Here is an 18,795-nt window from a genome sequence, read left to right on the forward strand (position 1 = left end):
TTGCAGTGGAATAAGCTAACCCAAGTCATCTCTCAATGAAGGCTAAATAGAATGTTCTCTCGTGTTGCACACAGATAGCAGAAAATAAACCTAAACACTCTAATTAAGATTTTAGGGGCTGACTTTCTCTCTTTATCTAGCGCGTAATTAAAATAAAACATGTAAATTATCTAGGCAAGAAATAAAGCAAGTAAAATTATCTAGGCAAGAACTAAAATAATACGCAGGAAAAAAAAGCATGGAAATTTACTCTAGGGTTCTTGAGGAAAAGCAATAATTCATTAAACTAATTGCGCAATATAAATAATAATTATCTAGACAGTGTACAAAATTATTAATCTGAATAAATCTAAAGAACATACGGAAAGAAATAATAGAAACTGTATTGAAAGAATAATTTTCAGAATTTATCTAGACAATAAATGAAAACTTACAGTAATGGCGATAACTGGAAATAATCTCTAACTACTGAATTACTCTAGGCGTAAGAATTAAGAATGAAAGCAGTAAACCCTAACAAAGAAACTGTTGTCTGGAATGATGGCTAGCATTGCGTTTGGGAAAAGTGTAAGTGTGAGAATACCCTAGGAAAAAGAGAAGTCTGCCTTTTATACTCCAGATATGAAATACACTTTCTCTTCTAATTACTGAATCTGGAACACGTGGCACCTTTTTATTGGACCAAAATCTGATTGGATGGGAGCTCGGCCGCTGTGATGGCGCTCGCTCGTTGGAACTCACGCTCGCCCGCGAGAATGAGGGCTCGCCCGCTGGGATTGTGCAGCGGCCGCTGGGATGAGCTCGCCCGCTAGCTTGGGCCTCGAGCGATGGGAATAGAGCACTCGGGCGATGGGAATAAAGCCCTCGGTCGCTGGGTTCTTTGCTCGAGCGCTGGGTGAGAAAGGAAGCCCCCAGCGGCCGCTGGAAATTTTCAGCGAGCGGGGAATGGAGCAGGGAGCCGCGGTCCCTCCCGCGGGCGCGGGTATTACCGCGGGTTCCTGGGCGCGTCTGCGCGATGTTTTTATTTCGGTCCGTTCTCCCTTGTTACAAGTCGGAATTTGGATCCATTTTCGCCTGCGGACTCCTATCGAGATGAGCTACAATTCTTGTGAAGACTAACAGCCAAATTCAAACTCCATATTTATCCACTAATTAATCAATTAGAGCATCCAATCCTGAGACAACAAAATAAGCACATAAACTCAAATCAATCAATTATTGAGTGAACGAGAGCAAAAATATAAACTCATAACACACCTAAACACCCATATAAACATCACAAAATAGGACTAAATAACCCCCTCCCCCCCCCAACACTTTGCCTTTTGCTTGTCCACAAGTAAAATCCATATAAATCTAATAAAGAGGTGGTTCAACGATGCTCATTTCCAACCAAACATTCAACAAGCCAAATCCAGATTTTTCACAAAAAACACGTCTCTAGATGATGCAAATACTTAGAGTTGAAGAAGCAACACGACTGTACGAAAAAAGATTCGGTCAGACCCAGCTCTCCGCTAGAAGTGAATTCCCTAATGTGATCGCCTTTATAATCAATATCTCATTTTACAACTATTTCAGTATTCACAATTTTGTGTTCTCTTTAGAAGTTCTTTCTTTAATTTCGACAGTTAAGCCAAGATTCGTGAAATACAACCTTTTGGAGGTAATCCAAAGTCCTCTCACGTGGTTTCCTATGCTCATAGATTTTCCAGATGAGCAGAGACTCAGAGCTGTCAAATATCTCAGAATTCAAACAACTTCACACAAATAGATACGATCGTAGGCAATCACAATGACAACACTCCCTCTAGCATCTACCGGACAAATCACATTTCAATTGCTTACAAATGCTTTGCAATAAAAAAAACTCATAAATCATTTGCACCTATAGAAACATATATAAGACGAAAAACCAGAATAGCCACCAATCAGCACTAACCCGAAAATCACATCGAAAACCATCACTTCAAAAGATCAATACAGACAAGCTCAAATTCAAAACATTCACTAAATGCAGGGGGACCATTTTCCCCACCAAATAAGCACAGAAAAACTCTCCCGCGTTTAACCAGAAACTCTCCCCCGCACACTTAGAATAAAACGCAAAAGTGTAAGAGACACTTCCCTGAAACATCAATGGAGGAAATGAGCTTCTGGAATTCCACAGGACATGCATTCTTCTCATCCACACTAAAATCTCTCCCAAAAGAACAGAACCTCCAACAAACACCAGAACACAACTGGTGGACGTCGCCAACCACCAAATAATTCCTGCGGAATTATCAAAATAAATTAGTATATTGGTAAGCAGGGTCGATCCCACAGAGAGCAGTTAAAACTCATTCAAATCCCTAAATCTATAAATTTGGTGATGCCACCACGCCTTAACTTTAAGAGAAGTTAATTAAACTAAGAATGCAGAATTAAATAAAATACGCTTGAAGTAAATCAATAAAAAGGTAATTCGGCTCAAATAAATCCACTCTAATTTAACTCTGATCCTCGACGCAATAATTAATCAATCCCTATCAACCAACCAGTTATAGGATACCGTGACACGCACTGACATACCCCAATACCTACTTACTATGTCGATAAACAGCTAGATACGCTAGTCTTGTCTATTTCCCTTATTAAAATATAACCTAGCTGGATACGCCAGTCTTAGATTTAATATTCTAACAGCATTAAGAGAAAGGAACCCAATTTAGACCAATTATCCTAGATACGCTAGTAATAATTAATCCACCAATGTATTCCTACTACAAACATGGTAGTTTTGTCACTAATCAGCCCTATTCCAACAATTACGGATTGGAGGTGCTAATTGACTATAATCCAATTAAACCTAAGTTGATCAAGCTTACATAAAATCAGAATTATCATTGAACCTAGGAATTAATCGGAATCAATAGGAATCAATTTTAAACCAATTAGGTCTCACAGATAATTAAATCAGAGTTTCATTATTCTCGCCGAATTAAAAAGTTAGCTACTCATGCTTAAATTAAGAACAAGCAAAGAAATAGAAGTAAACATAAAACAAGAGAATAAATTAAAATGCAATAAAACAACAACTCTGGAATGAGAAGAGAAATCGTCGGTACTGAAAGCTAAAGCAAAAGTATGAACGTAATCAAAGTAAACTAATAAATCTAAGTCTAAGGTTGCGGCTGCTAAGGGAAAGTTGATCTCCAGGAAGGACGAAAATTAGGGCAAAAGATTGTATATCTGAAAGAAAAACTAGGCCCTATTTATAGACTTCAAATCCTTCTTGATCACTATGGAAGTTGCCATGCAAAGCCGGACTCTAAAAGGAAAAGAATCGTGCAAAGGAAGGTAAGTCCAGCCGTGACGCGCGCTCTAGAAATAATCTCCACTATAGCGGAAATCGCGGCTCTCGCCAGCAGAACGGCTTCCGCTCTGGCTCTCGCCAGCGGAATGGGTTGCCAGCGGAATGGTGATTTCTCTGCTATCGCCAGAGGAACGGTGATTTCTCTGGATTCTCGATTCCGCTGTAATGGACTTCGGTTCCGCTGCACTGGACTTTGATTCCGCTGGCGTTTCGATTTCTCTGGCGCTTCGATTCCTCTGGCGCTTCCGATTCCTCTGGCGCTTCAGCGGATTTCTCTGACTTTTCAGCGCGGGCTTCGCTTCTCTGACTTCTTGATTTCTCTGCTTTGACTATCCATTTCCCTGCTCTGGAGATTGGTTTCTCTGACTCGGGGCTTCGGCTGACTTCTCTGGTCTGGTCTGGAGCGCGGGCTTTGGCGATAGAGCTATGCTGCTCTGCTCTGGCTACAGAGTTATGCTAAAAACACCTCTTTAGCCCCGAAATCTCCAAAATTGTATTCTTCCATCTAAAAACCTAAATCTCCTGCAAAGCATCAAACAAGCCATAAAACGCACCATTTTCCAGAAGATTCTCTTAAAATAGAGCTCATATAAACCCCAAAATTTAGCACAATTAAGCATAAATCAACCCCCCACACTTAGCCTTTTCTTGTCCTCAAGCAAAATCCATATGAAGCATAGGAAGAGATTGATTTCAACAATGCTAATTTCCAATCCAAACATTCACAAGTCAATTCAAGATTTTACAATCAACACACATCTTCTCGATCATGCAAGTAACTCAAAGTTTAAGAAGCAACAAAAGAGTAATGCAAGTAATTCGATCAGACCCAATTCTCCGCTAGAAGTGAATTCCCTAATGTGATCGCCTTTATAATCAATATCACCATTTTTCACACTTTTTGTGCTTAAGATTTTCGACAGTTGAGCCATAATTCATGAAATAAAACCATTTGGATGTAATCCAAAGTCTTTTCACGTGGTTTCCCATGCTCATAGTTGAACTAGAGGAGCAGAGACTCAGAGCTGTCACATTTTCAGAGCAGGCCAGATGTTTCAGAGCTGGCAATTTCAAAGTTAGCAATTTGTCCAACATTTTCACCAATAAGATACGATCGTAGGCAATCACAATGACAACACTCCTTCTAGCATCTACCGGACAAATCACATTTTACTAACTTACAAAAATGTTGCAACAAAACTCATAATTCTTTGCACAATCAAGAAACATATATCGAAGGTAAAACAAGAATAACCACCAAACGAACACAAACCCGAAACGCGCATCGAAAATCATCTACTCTTCCACAAATTCATAAAAATTAGCAAGATTCGAGACCAAAACTAAGCATAGAAAGACTAATCTTGCCCAATTGAAAGCATAAACATAATAAAACACCCCCCCCCCCCACACTTAAAGCATGCCATGTCCTCAGGGCACGAAAGAAATAGGAAGAATTGAGAAAACGTCCCTTATTATCGGCATTTGAGAAACTGAAGCATCGTGAGAGATGGTGAAGAGTGGAGTTTGTGGTCGATGCAGAGTAGAGACGGAGGCGCTGGCAGGGCAGAGGAGTGAGTGGTGGCGCTGGCATAGCAGAGGAGAGCTGCAGAAACATGAACACCTCCCGAAGCATAGTATCCACATAGCAACCTAACTTAAGACAAAGAACAAAACACCATAGTATCCACAATTATCTTTTGCCCTAATTTTCGTCCTTCCTGGAGATCAACTGTAATGGACTTCGGTTCCGCTGCACTGGACTTTGATTCCGCTGGCGTTTCGATTCCTCTGGCGCTTCCGATTCCTCTGGCGCTTCAGCGGATTTCTCTAACTTTTCAGCGCGGGCTTCGCTTGTAACACCCCGTATTTAGTTACCTTACAATAGTATCGAAATACTATCGAGAGTTAAGGACTAACATACTAGAGTCGAGAGGAAGTTATCAATGGATGGTGATGTGAGTAAGATAGAGATGATAAGATAATTGAGAATGATGTTAGATTGAGATGGAGATGTTAATTGTTTTCGAGTCGAGACGAAGTGCGAGAGATAGAGTCGAGGTAGTGATTGAGAATTTCTATAGAGAGGATTAAGCCAGAATGACCATTAGATTAATGGCGAGTGATGATCTGTTTTTAATATGATAATTTGTGAGTTATTTGTTTGATGTTATATGATTTAGATGTTATGTGCGCACTTATGTTTTTTTTGAGTCAGTATGATTTTCAAAATCTTGGCTTATATGATTTTATTGCCGTCGCACACCCCTACACTCACAATCTTATTTATAATTCCTTTTCCCACATGTGTGATTAGCCGGATGAGACTTGCTGATTAAGGGGAGACAATTCACTATTCACGCATTTAATGCTTCTAATCCTTTGGGATAAGAATATTGTTAAAACCGAAGCGTCTCTCTCTCTCTCCGTCATTTCTCATCTTTTCGGCCCTTCGACTTCTTCTCTCTCTCACGATTTTTCTCTCTCTCCTCCATTGGAGACCAAGCTCAAAGCTTCACCAGTCACCACTGAGACCAAATACTCCGCTAAATCGAGCATTTAACACTTTCCACGTTTGTTTCAAGAAGATTTGTTGAATTCTAACCGGAAGAAATCGAGAAAAGACGTCTTTTTCTTGAAACTCTTTGCGTAAGTGTTCTGTTTTTGGAGTCTAGACTTGTGTGAGAAGTATGTGGTGATTTATGTGAGTTTTAAGATGTTTTAAGCATGAGAAACTTCCCCTTCTTCCCTTTCTCTTCACTTTCGAAAAACTGGGTTCATCCCCTGTAAAGAAAAAAAATCCTTCTTTTCTTAAAACCGAGATGAAACGTGTTATATGTGTTGTTCTGTGTCTTATGTGATGTTTTGAGGTGATTAGCATGTGTTTTACAAAATTTAGTCTTGAGCATGAGTTTTTGCAAAACTGAGTCTGGAGATGGAGTTTTTACAAAATGAGTTTGATATGTGATTTTGGGAAAAATCTGTTAGTGAAGTCTTGTATGATGTTTTGGTGTGGAGTAAGGATGTATGAAGGAGTAAATGGTTTTGATGATTTTGAGTTTGTAGAGTTCTTGAGTAAGTTATGTTGATGCATGCTAAGTTTTGATGTTTTTGAGTGTTTGATGATTTTTTGAGGATGACAAAGTTGACGAGTTTTTCGAGTTGCTCTTTAGGGCACTGTTCTGCCTTGAGCCTTGTTCTCAGAACCGAGAAATCGATTCCCCACTGGCATGCCAGAGAATTCATTTCTCCGCTGCTCTGTCAGCGAGTTCGTTTCCTCTGGAGTTCGTTTCCTCTGAAGTTCGATTCCTCTGGAGTTCGTTTCCTCTGAAGTTCGTTTCCTCTGGAGTTCATTTCCTCTGACGATCGAGTCCTCTGACGATCGAGTCCTCTGACGATCGAGTCCTCTGATGATCGAGTCCTCTGACGTTTGATTTCTCTGACATTTGATTCCTCTGGCGACAGAGAGTTCGCCATTCCTCTGGCATTTCTCCGCTGCTCTGCCAGAGAGTTCATGATTTCGCTGCCCGGGCAAGTTGATTCCTCTGCCCTGGCAAGCATTTCTCCGCTGTTTCGCCGAGCTACTCCGCTCAACTCGACAGAGTTTTTCCACTCCGACCACCGAGCATTCCTCTGCTCTGGTCTCCGAGTCAACTTATGTTTCCTTACTTGTGATATGTTTTTGAGTGAGATGTATGCTTAAGTGTTTATGCATGCTTATGTGCTTGATTGCTTTTAATCTAGCCTTCTGAGCGAAGTTAAGAATAAGATTAGAGTTTTATCATAGAGTCGAGTGATTAGACGGAGATAAGCTGAGAATGTTTATGAGGAGTGTTTTATAGGATTAAGGTTAAGCTTTTTGTGAGAAAGTTTCTAACATATCCCTCGCAACTATAGAGACCAATCGAGGACGCAAGTGAAGGTCACATCGAGTACCACCTACAGTAAGCTGAGCACTACAGGTGGGCAGTATGTTGAGAATATGTTGAGTATGAAATCACCGAGTTTTCTAAAATGAATTATTGATGTTATGAGCTTATCAAATGTTGAGTTAAAATGATGTTTATGAACTGTTTGACTTGCCAATATTTCTAATGATGAACTTGTGTGTTACCCTCTACTGATGAGACGAATTCGGATCCTGCCACAAGCGGGGTTGTGTACACAGAGGTGACTGTGAGCCGTCTTCGGGTCGGCCGGTCACGGTGCTTGAGAAGGAGGCCTACTTCTCAGTACCTTGATGATGATAATTTGTAGATGCGGTACATACTTGTTGATTATTTGTCTGCAGACACTCCTTTATGATGTTTGATTATGAAAACTGCATACACAGCCTCTTTGACGTTAACTTAATTTCTGTGTATTGCTGATGATTATGGCAAGCATCAAACATAAAGCTCTAAGAGCACTTTTCTTGTCTTTCGGCGCCTGCCCACTGAGTATTATGTACTCACGCCCTGCATATATTTCTAAATGTGCAGGTTAAGCATGGACGGAGGATGGCGTGGTGTTGGTGGGGAAATCGTTGTTTCGAGTGATCACCTTTTGATGCTTTTCCGCCTCTATGGCAGCATGATGTTTTTGAAGCTGTTCCTGGCTTATTTAAGAAATAGACTCTCGGCTATATGTCTTCATACATATAGTACGATCACCTTTTGTTGTGTAACTCTGTATATACTAGAATCCCTGTACATATTTGAATTACGACCTTTTGATTGTGTAACTCAAACTCCGATGTTTGACTTTTATGGAAATGCCGATGATTATAACCTGAAAGAATGTTGAAGTTGTTATGAGTTGTCTATGCTTCCGCACAAACGAGTTTAGTTTTACAGCCTTCGATCTTTCTTTCATTTAGTCGTATCGATACCCGGTCTACGCTATCACTGGCTAGGCGGCGGGCTGCGACAGAGTGGTATCAGAGCAGGTTGTCTGCTCTGAGTAAGTTTCTTGACTAAGCCGAACTTTGTTAGCACTTATTCCTAAAAGGAGTCCTAGTCTAAATTTAAATCTTAGACTAGTTGAGAGTTTTCTTGGAAACAACACCCCAACACCCCATCTCCGCCTGCTTACCGAGGTAAGAGTTTTTGATGTTTATGATGTTTTGATGTTCTTGATGTTTTGACGTTTTGATGTTCTTGAAGTTTTGATGTTCTTTACTGTTTCTATGATAAGTTTCGAGCTTGTATCTGCTAATGAGTTAACGAAATGGCTTAATGATGGAAATGCTTGAGGAGATGGAGTATGACTTGAGGCAACACTTGTTCCTTTTATGGGGAGATTTTGAGGCTAGTATAGCCGTGGCACCACCGTACCAAAAGAGAACGAGTATGTTGTTGATTGAGGAATACCAGGCAGGTGCTACGTTCACTTTTGATGAACACGATGATTAATATTACAGGATGCAGAGTCGAGAGGATACAGCGACGCAAAGGCAATATCGCGAGGCGATGCGCAATTGGTTCAGGACTACTGGGCCTCAAGAGGGTGATACGCTCGGAGAATTCCTTGCGCGTTACCATAGTCACTGGATGGAGGCTACATCTTGCGGCATCGGCGAGGCTGAGGCCATTACGCACTTGATTCCTGTCGCAGCCCGCAGACCCGACACTAGTAATAGTGGGGTACGAGTATCGATACGACTATTTTTAAAGAATAAAAGATAAGAAGAACTAGGTGAACGTCATGCGGAAGCTCACGTAAAAGCATGCTAAGGAAAAACTTATAAAATTAGCCCAAGGGTAAAATCGTCAACATTGTCATAACTTTTTAATTATCAGGAATTTCACGAACAAAAACAAAACGCGTATAGCTCATTTTTCATAAGGAAGCATAATTTGCAGAGTATCGCAGCAAAAGGCGAACCGATTATATGTATGAAGACACATAACCGTGAGTGTATTGCTTGATCTCAAAAGAAACTAAGTAATTCAAACATCAAGACTCTATTATCATAGAGGCAAAATAGTAATTTAATTTACATCATTTGAAACTCTCCCCCATCAGCACCAGTCCAATCTCACTCCCAGCTTAGCCTGCACATTTAGAAATACATGCAGGGCGTGAGTACATAATACTCAGTGGGCAAATGCCGAAAAACAAGAAAGGTGCTCTTAGAGCTATAGGTTTGGAACTTGCCACATCTCAGCAACACACAGAAATAAATTAGTATTAAAAGAAACTGTGCATGCAGTTTTCATAATCAACATCATTAATAAGTGTAAGTAAGTGTCTGCAGACAAAGTATACGTCATGCATGTACCGCATCTACAACTCATCATCATAATTAAGGTACTGAGAAGTAGGCCTCCCTCTCAAGTACCGTGACCGGCCGACCCGAAGACGGCTCACAGTCACCTCTGTGCACAAAATCCCGCTTGTGGCAGGACCGAATTCGTCTCATCAGTAGAGGGTAACACACAAGCTCAACATCAAAAATTGGCAAGTCAAACAGTTCTCAAATATCATTTATCTCAAAACATTTGTTAATCTCATAACATCATTATATCATTAAATCATTTTAGAAAGCTCGGATAATATGTTTATACTCAAAATATTGCCCACCTGAAGTCCTTCGCTTATTCTGGAAAGAAATCAGGCAACTTACTTCTTCGTCTCGCTCGGGCCTTCATATGTCATCATCACATCGTCATCGTCATCGAAGGTTCATGTGATAAAACAAACCTTAGTCAGAAACTCAAATTCTAAATCCAATCTCTTCTTTACTCTAACTTCTCACTCAACATCTATTTACCCGTTAAAACTCAATCCCTAGGTATACTTGGCTTCTAAGGATTCACACGTCCAATTTTCGACTTAACTCTCAACTCGACTCAAACTTATAGCAAACAAGCACATAAACAAGTATAAACACTTAGGCATATTAAAACACACATAGACAAGTCGAAAACAAGCTTTACTCTGCACTGACTCAACTTTAAAACCTCACCAGACTCTGTACAGACCTCTCCTGGGGTCGTACCTCATACCAAAAGAAACCTCTTCGAGTCTAGTTTCATTTCAAAAAAAGTAGGATCAAAAACTCCAAGTATGTTAGGAGATATGACTGTTTTACTACAGTCTACCATAATCGGCAGTTTTTAGCAACCGAAAAGTTTGATTTTTGAAAAATAGTAAACGTTGTCAAAACGGTCTGAAATTTTGTGGGTATTTAGCTAAGACACTCAGGTCTCAACCATAAAAATTTGGGTTCCAGAATGCTAAGGAAAGCTACTGGAAACGACGACTCTATTGGCTACTCACCGAACAATTCGGCAGAATGTAGCAGTTTTAGTTTTACATTTTATAAAAATAGCAAACGAAGTCCAAATGACTTGAAATTTTACCGGTGTGCTCAAGACTCTCCAATATACCTACCATAAAATTTTCATGGTGTTTGGGTGTCAAGAACCCCTCGAAAACAGTAGGTCAGTGGGTAGTGAAAAACGACTCCGAAACATACACACAAGCAAACATGCTCAACTCAACATTTATACAAAGCAAACACATCAAAACTCATTTTAAGCACTTAAAGCACTTAAAAACATTCAAATACATCAAAATACTCGTAATACTCAATCTCGACTCTTTTCTTTCATCATCCACTCAAATCTCATAGAAAACACTTCAACGAACATATCTAACAAATTCCTTCTCAATTTCATGCTCGAAATTTCTCAAATATTCAAATATGATCATTTACATCATATAACTCATTATTCTAATATTTACTCTCTTTTTATCATAAAAACTATATTTATTACATTTTTATGAAAATCCATGTATCAACATAAAACTCTTAGCAAAACATGGATAAAATTCTCATAATGATCATAGAGCAAATTGAACCTTATTTTATCAAGCATCAAACTCACCTCATATAAAAACTCAAAAATCATACAAACTAAACTAAGCCAAAATTTTATTTAGCCTACAATAGACTTAATCAAAAATACAAAGACACTACAATCATGCTTAAAAACATATATCCCAAGCAAAAACACTTAAATAACACATAGACTAAAAAGTCCTAATTTTTATTAACTAACTCTTTGAAATTTTTACAAACACATACAAATCTTTAATCTACTCATAGATCTTTCATTTTTAACCAATTAATCTCACATCAAAACCATCAATTTACCAATAAGGGCATATATACACATATCCCTAAATTTTAGTAAACTAACCCACATCAAAAACTCCAATTGACATCATATACTTAAATTAATCCATCAATCATCATCATCTACACCTCATAGACTCATTTACATCATCAATTCATCATTTAACTCATTAACTCAAAAGTTACCATTTTTGGGGTAAACTAACTTCCATCAAAGTTTCACATCTCATGACACATATTTCACAACATATATCAAACATCAATATACATCATATAACTCTCATTTTTCACCCCCAAACAAGAAAAGAAAAAGAAAAATTTTGAAAGGGGTGAGGACCCTTTTTTTCGAAAATTTGGAAAAGAAAAGGGAGGGGTGATTTTCTTGCTCATCTTTCAAGAATACACTCACATAACATCTTTCAAACAAGATTTTAGGAAAGACATGGTTACTCACCCAAGTTCTTACCAAAGTTTCTCACTTTCTCACTCTACTTTGGAGCTTCTTCTTCAAGGATTTTCTTGATCAATTTAGGATAGATAGTGTTTATGGAAGGTTTTAGAGTGATGTGAGGTGTTTGGTAATTTTGTTGGAAGCTTCGAAGGTTTGCTCTAATGGAGGAAAATGGTGGAAGTGTGAGGTGAAGAAGATGAGTGTATGTATGTGTGTTGGGCGAAAATTGTAGTGAGGGAGAGAGGGGTGATGGCCGAAAATTTAGTGAGGGAGAGAGAGGTTTGGCTTTTGCAAGATTGAGTTTGATCTTGCATATCTTATGCAATATTTGGTAATTAATGGTCTTCTCTCTCTAATCTTTTCTCTTCTCTCTCTAATCTTTTCTCTCTCTCTCTCTAATCTCTCTCTAATCTCTACACTCTCATCTCCACTCTCTCATCCTCTATACTCTCAATCTCTACTCTCTCAATTCCATACTTAGCAAAATTGAGACATATAACATATGGTATGGGAAAATTAAATAAAGTGTGAAGGGTGATTAGATAAAAATCACAAAACTATGGTAAAGTCACTCATTAATAAAATACCATAGTATAATTATTCATGTGACCAAAATAATGATCATAGCACTATTATTAGTGCACTCACTCAATCATAATATTCCTCTTCGTAGGAAAAAAAATAATTTTAAAAAAAATATTATGCCCGGAAAAATTTTCATAAACCGGCATCATTCGATTTCTCGATAAAAATAACCCATACTTGCTTTGGAAACTCAATCAAAATTCCGAATGCTAAGGTCTCGAATAAAAATCATAATAACTCGGTCACAGTGACACACATCACGAAAATCACATAATCGATTAGTCACGTAATTTCACATAATGTCACATCAAGGCAGTCGGCAAACACAAACAAACTAGACATCTCTCGGACCGACTCTTATCATCAGGGTTCTCACTCTTTCTTCCTCGACTTTAGGTCAGACTAATTATACCTATTCTCTTTAATAGGTCAGTCAAACTCTGATAACTCAGTATCTGGTAAATCTATTCCCGGTAATCGGAAATAAAATCTCAACTCAATTCAATCAGCATCTCTATCTCAGCTCATTTCTCGAATCTCATCATTCTAACTCTATCATCGGTTTAGTCACTCGTATCTCTATTTAAAAGACAAACTGTCTTATCTAATCATAAAAAAAAAGTCTCGCGTCTCAACATCTCAGTTCTCTCAATAGTGTTAAGACACTATCTCACATCATAGGAAAAGTACGGGGTGTTACAATTCCGCAGCTCCCTTTGGAGTGGCAAGAATGGGCAACTTCGCTGGTATCACACTACATTTTCCGGACTGACTATGGACGCTACTTGGGCGCCGATTTCTGAGGATTCATTGCGATGATTAGTTATCGCTATTTTGCTTTCGGCGATCCACCTGCATCGCCATACGGAAACTTAAATGGACCAGCGCAAGGAGGAGCAGAAGAAGCACCTCCACTGCCAACAGAGCCTTATCCAATTATTTCTCCACCTCCAATTGGTTCTATTTCAGTTACCACTGAGCCTGTTGCCTCAGAGCCGATTGACTTTGAAACTTATTCCTCTGAAAGAAACCATGATCCATTCTCATCTTTAACACTCATGCCATTTCCCAGTGCAAATTTCCCATCATGGGATTTTTCTACGGTGACGGCACCTCTGCCATTACCGCCCTCTGAAACGACACCGACTGTTGTGGTTGCCGAGCAGCCAATTGTTTCTACGAAGCCAATTGAGATTGTCCCCTTTAACCCATATCCAAGGGTTGCTCCTTTGCCTGAGCAGGGCACCTTGGCTTTCCAGACGATGATGCACGCGATTCTGTTTTCGCCATCTCGAGATGCCCAGGAGGGAGGATCACGCCCTGCTCGACTTGATAGTGATGAGGATGAATCCGAGGAGGAAACTCCTGCGATGACGGTTGGCTATGGTCGGACTCGGCCACTGCAGCGGAAGACTGCCGCTACTGGCGAAGAGACGTGGGTGCCTGTTCCCGAGATACCTGTGTACGGGCCAATGATGGATACTGACGTGGAAGATGAGACGGACGATGATAGCGTTTTTCGCTTAATTGATGAATATGAGGATGGAGAGGCTGAGCTGAGAGAAGACAGACAAGGTGATGAAGTAGAGAGTGGAGCGCCCGGAGCTGATGGTGGGCGATGATTGTGCTGATTAGCATAGATGTTATTATGCCTTTTGAGATGCTTGATGATGAACATAGACGAAATAGTATAGAAGTACGCATTTATAAATGCTTAGTATAATGATGCCTGTGTAGAAGGGGTATCATTGTAAAAAAAAAAAAAAAATAGGGATTGTTTTGGATGTAAATAGATCCCAACTTTTGTGAAAAGACCTCAAAGAGGCAATTTTCTATGTATATATATGTTTTATTTGATGATTGATGTTGCCTGATTTGATGATAATGTTGCTTGACTTAATGAACGATGATAGAATTGAGTAATCAATAAATGAGAGTTTTGAGATGATGAGAACACGATAGAGTAGAGGTAAAGAGAGTTTACGTTAGAAGAAAGAAATTAGATGAGATGAGAGTGCCAAGATTTCTGCGCCAGAGCGGAAACGAGTCCGCTGGCAAAGTGAGTCCGCTGGCAAAGCGAGCCCGCTGGCGAAGCAAGTCCACTGGCGAAAAGACTTCGCTGGAAAAGTGATTTCCTCTGGCGAGACCGTTCCTCTGACTTTTTGATTTCGCTGCACTGACTAGTGATTCCGCTGATGATTGATTCCGCTGAGGAGGGATTCCTCTGCTCTGATATGTTGTTTCCTCTGATGGACCATGCCCCCTCTGACTTTTTATATAAATCGTTTCTCTGCTCTGCGCTGTAGCATAGAGAGTTTGTTTCTGAGGTTGATGCGAATTTTCCTTTCCTTATAGTATGCCCCCGAGAAGGCAAAATCGAAATCGAGTAGAAGAGGAGGAGGAAGAACAGAGAGACCCTACGCCACCACCTCCACCTCCTCCACAGCAAGAGAGGAGAGTAGAAGAGCTCTTCCTCCGACAAAATCCACCTACTTTCAGTGGAGCCGGAGACCCCGCTGAAACAGAAGAATGGATCAGAAGTATGGAAAGGATCTTTAGGTTCCTTAGATGCAATGATGCTGAGCGCCTTATGTGCATGACTTACCAGCTGAAGGGGTCCGCAGATTTTTGGTGGGAGGCCAAACAGAAGACTTTGACCCCAGAGCAAATAGATGAGCTTACGTGGGAGCAATTCAAAACAGCTCTCTGCGAGAAATATATACCGCGTAGCTATCGCAGAAGGAAAGAAATGGAGTTTGCGAGTCTGAAGCAAGGAAATAAAACGGTAGCTGAATATGACCGTTGTTTCTGTGACTTGGCTCGATATGCACCATATCGAGTGGATACGGATGAAAAGATATCAGAGTTGTTCTGTGCCGGTTTAAAGCAAGAATTTTGAGTTGTCTTAGCAAGTCAGAGCGCACTCACGTATGCCGAAGCACTAAACAGAGCACTAGACATGGAGCTGGCAATGCAGCCAGAGAAGACGAGTCAACCCTCTGTCCCCCTTTCAAACCCGAATGTTCAATCGGGGAGTCAAACCTTTCATGGACAAGGGCAGAAGGGAAAAAGGAAGTGGGACGAGAGAAACCAAGGTCCCGAGAAGCCGTGGCAAGGTCAAAAAGCGCCACCTTTTTCTCAAGGCAAAGAGAAACGACAGTATGCAGCCCCGGCGGCAGCAGCACAAGGACCAAGAGGAGTACCTCCCTGCCCCAAATGCAATAAGTTACATTTGGGAGAATGCAGAATGGGAACGAACAGCTGCTTCACCTGTGGCAGAATCGGGCATTACTCCAACCAATGCCCGAACCGACAGCAAAGTGGAACCGGTGGAAGACAGAAACCGTTCCAGCCGCAGCTCAAGGCCATGGAAGGAGTCCTACCACTACCACAGCCAGTACGCCAGCAGCCAATGCACCGACAACAGCAGCCGGGAAGACAACCAACTGGGCCGCAGGCGAATCAACAGCAACATCATCAACGAATGTTCGCGATCAATCAGAAAGCTCAAGACCAGAATCGGGGAAATTTGACAGGTATAGGCGAGATGAAAGGCGTATCCATAGTAGTTTTGTTCGACACTGGAGCGTCACATTCTTTTATCTCTCACACGTGTGTAGATACTTTAGAACTAAAAGTAGAGTCTGCTCCACAATGTCTGAAAGTGACTACACCTATAGGCAGAACTACTACGGTGTCACACGTTTGTCCTAACGTAGAATTTGAGTTAGGAACATTGAAGCTCGAGGCCAAGAATCTGAGGGTGATGCCTATGTGGCACTTAGATATAATTTTGGGAATGGACTGGTTGGAAGAGAACCATGCAAAGATACAATGCAAGGAGAGACAAATATCATTCCAGCCACCTGGCCAAGAGCCTACTGCCTTCATTGGCATTGAAGGAAAATGGAAAAAGACGCCGATTATCTCGGCTTTGCGAGCCAAGAAGCTTTTGCAAAAGAAGGACACGACTGCGTATGTCGTGTATTTGAACCAGAAGGAAGAATCCCAAGCGGATATTGATGACGTACCAATAGTGCAAGAGTAGAAAGATGTTTTCCCTGAAACTTTGCCAGGTTTACCACGTGATCGACAGCTCGAGTTTACGATAGATCTCGAACCTGGAGTCACACCGATGTCGAAAGCGCCATACAGGATGGCCCCTGCAGAGTTGCAAGAATTGAAGCTGCAACTCCAAGAGCTCCTAGACATGGGTTTCATTCGACCTAGTGTTTCCCCGTGGGGAGCGCCGGTCCTTTTTGTCAAGAAGAAAGATGGCAGCCTGAGGTTGTGTATCGACTACCGAGAGCTAAACAAAGTAACGTTGAAGAATAAATATCCGTTGCCCCGAATCGATGATTTATTCGACCAACTTCAAGGAGCATGCACGTTTTCAAAAATTGATTTGAGAACGGGATATCATCAATTGAAGGTACGAGCAGATGACATTCCGAAGACGGCTTTTCGCACGAGATATGGACATTATGAGTTCACAGTTATGCCTTTCGGACTAACGAATGCCCCTGCAGTATTTATGGATCTTATGAACAGAGTCTTCCACGAATACTTGGATAAGTTCGTGTTAGTGTTCATAGACGATATCTTGATTTACTCAAGGAGTAAACAAGAGCATGAGGAGCATCTGAGGATTGTTTTGGAGAGACTGCGAGCTGAAAGGCTTTATGCTAAGTTCAGCAAATGCGAGTTTTGGCTCGGAGAAGTAAATTTTCTCGGCCATATCGTTTCGGCGAGAGGGATTGAGGTAGATCCGGCGAAAGTACAAGCAGTACAAGAGTGGAGATCGCCGACTACGCCACATGAGATCCGAAGTTTCCTAGGATTGGCAGGTTATTATCGACGATTTATTAAGGGCTTTTCAAAAATTGCCAAGCCATTGACGCACTTGCTAAAGAAGGAAGTTAAGTTCGAGTGGACGGATGATTGTGAACGAAGTTTTCAGGAGCTGAAAAAGAGACTCACCACTGCCCCGGTGTTATCCGTACCCAAGGCAGATAAGGAGTATGCTGTTTACACGGACGCGTCGAAGAATGGTCTAGGATGCGTGCTTATGCAAGAAGGAAAAGTAATAGCATATGCTTCACGACAACTAAGACCACATGAGATGAATTACCCGACGCACGATCTAGAGCTCGCAGCAGTAGTACACGCCTTGAAGATTTGGAGACACCACCTCTATGGAGTTAGGTGTGAGATTTACACAGATCACAAGAGTCTCAAATATTTCTTTGAGCAAAAGGATCTGAACATGCGACAAAGAAGATGGCTAGAGTTGGTAAAAGATTACGATTGTGGAATCAATTACCACCCGGGAAAAGCCAATATCATCGCCGATGTGTTGAGCAGGAAGAATCAAGGAGAGTTAGGATTTCTCCTTACTCGAGAGAAGAACTTGATCAGAGAGTTCGAGAAGATGAAATTAGAGGTAGTAATACCACCCCAGACGGCAGAAAGCATGATTGCTATGCTAAGTATTACCCCCGACCTACGATCGAGGATAGTCACAGCGCAGAGGGAAGATGAAAAGTTTGAGAAGCTACGATCAAAGATCCGAGTTGAGAAGATGGATGGATATCATGAAGCGGCAGACAACGCCATCATGTTTGAAGGACGCTTGTGTGTGCCTAATGTGGATGAGTTAAAGAATGAAATCATGAGCGAAGCTCATGACACTCCCTACGTTGCACACCCAGGAAGTACGAAAATGTACCAAGACTTGAAAACAAAGTTTTGGTGGGAGGGCATGAAGCGAGAGATAGCATCCTTTGTTGAGAAATGTTTAGCATGTCAACAGGTGAAGGCACTTCACCAACGACCCTATGGCAAATTGCATCCACTAGAGATTCCCGAGTGGAAATGGGACCATATTGCTATGGATTTTGTGACTGGATTGCCGAAGTCGAAAAGAGGGAATACAGCTATTTGGGTGATCATTGATAGATTGACGAAGAGTGCACATTTCATCCCAATTCCGATCACCTATGGATCTGACAAGCTAGCCCAGATCTATATTCGCGAGATAGTGCGATTGCATGGAGTACCGATAACGATCACGTCGGATAGAGATTCGAAGTTCACATCGAGATTCTGGATGAGCATGCAGAAAGAGTTGGGTACTAAATTGAATTTTAGTACGGCGTTTCATCCGCAAACGGATGTAACACCCCGTATTTAGTTACCTTACAATAGTATCGAAATACTATCGAGAGTTAAGGACTAACATACTAGAGTCGAGAGGAAGTTATCAATGGATGGTGA

General features: G+C 40.9%; 1 long non-coding RNA gene across 1 annotated transcript; it reads right to left on the reverse strand.

Moving 5' to 3' along the window:
- Nucleotides 1-9,216: 9,216 nt before the first annotated feature.
- Nucleotides 9,217-10,320, reverse strand: LOC130992935 (uncharacterized). The gene is made up of 2 exons (XR_009091494.1): nucleotides 9,923-10,320; nucleotides 9,217-9,393 (listed from the first exon to the last, which is right to left on the reverse strand). It is a non-coding gene; the product is annotated as an uncharacterized LOC130992935 (long non-coding RNA).
- Between the last annotated feature and the right edge of the window lie 8,475 nt (nucleotides 10,321-18,795).

Source organism: Salvia miltiorrhiza, chromosome 7 (assembly GCF_028751815.1).
Source record: "Salvia miltiorrhiza cultivar Shanhuang (shh) chromosome 7, IMPLAD_Smil_shh, whole genome shotgun sequence".
NCBI classification, from domain to species: Eukaryota; Viridiplantae; Streptophyta; class Magnoliopsida; order Lamiales; family Lamiaceae; genus Salvia; species Salvia miltiorrhiza.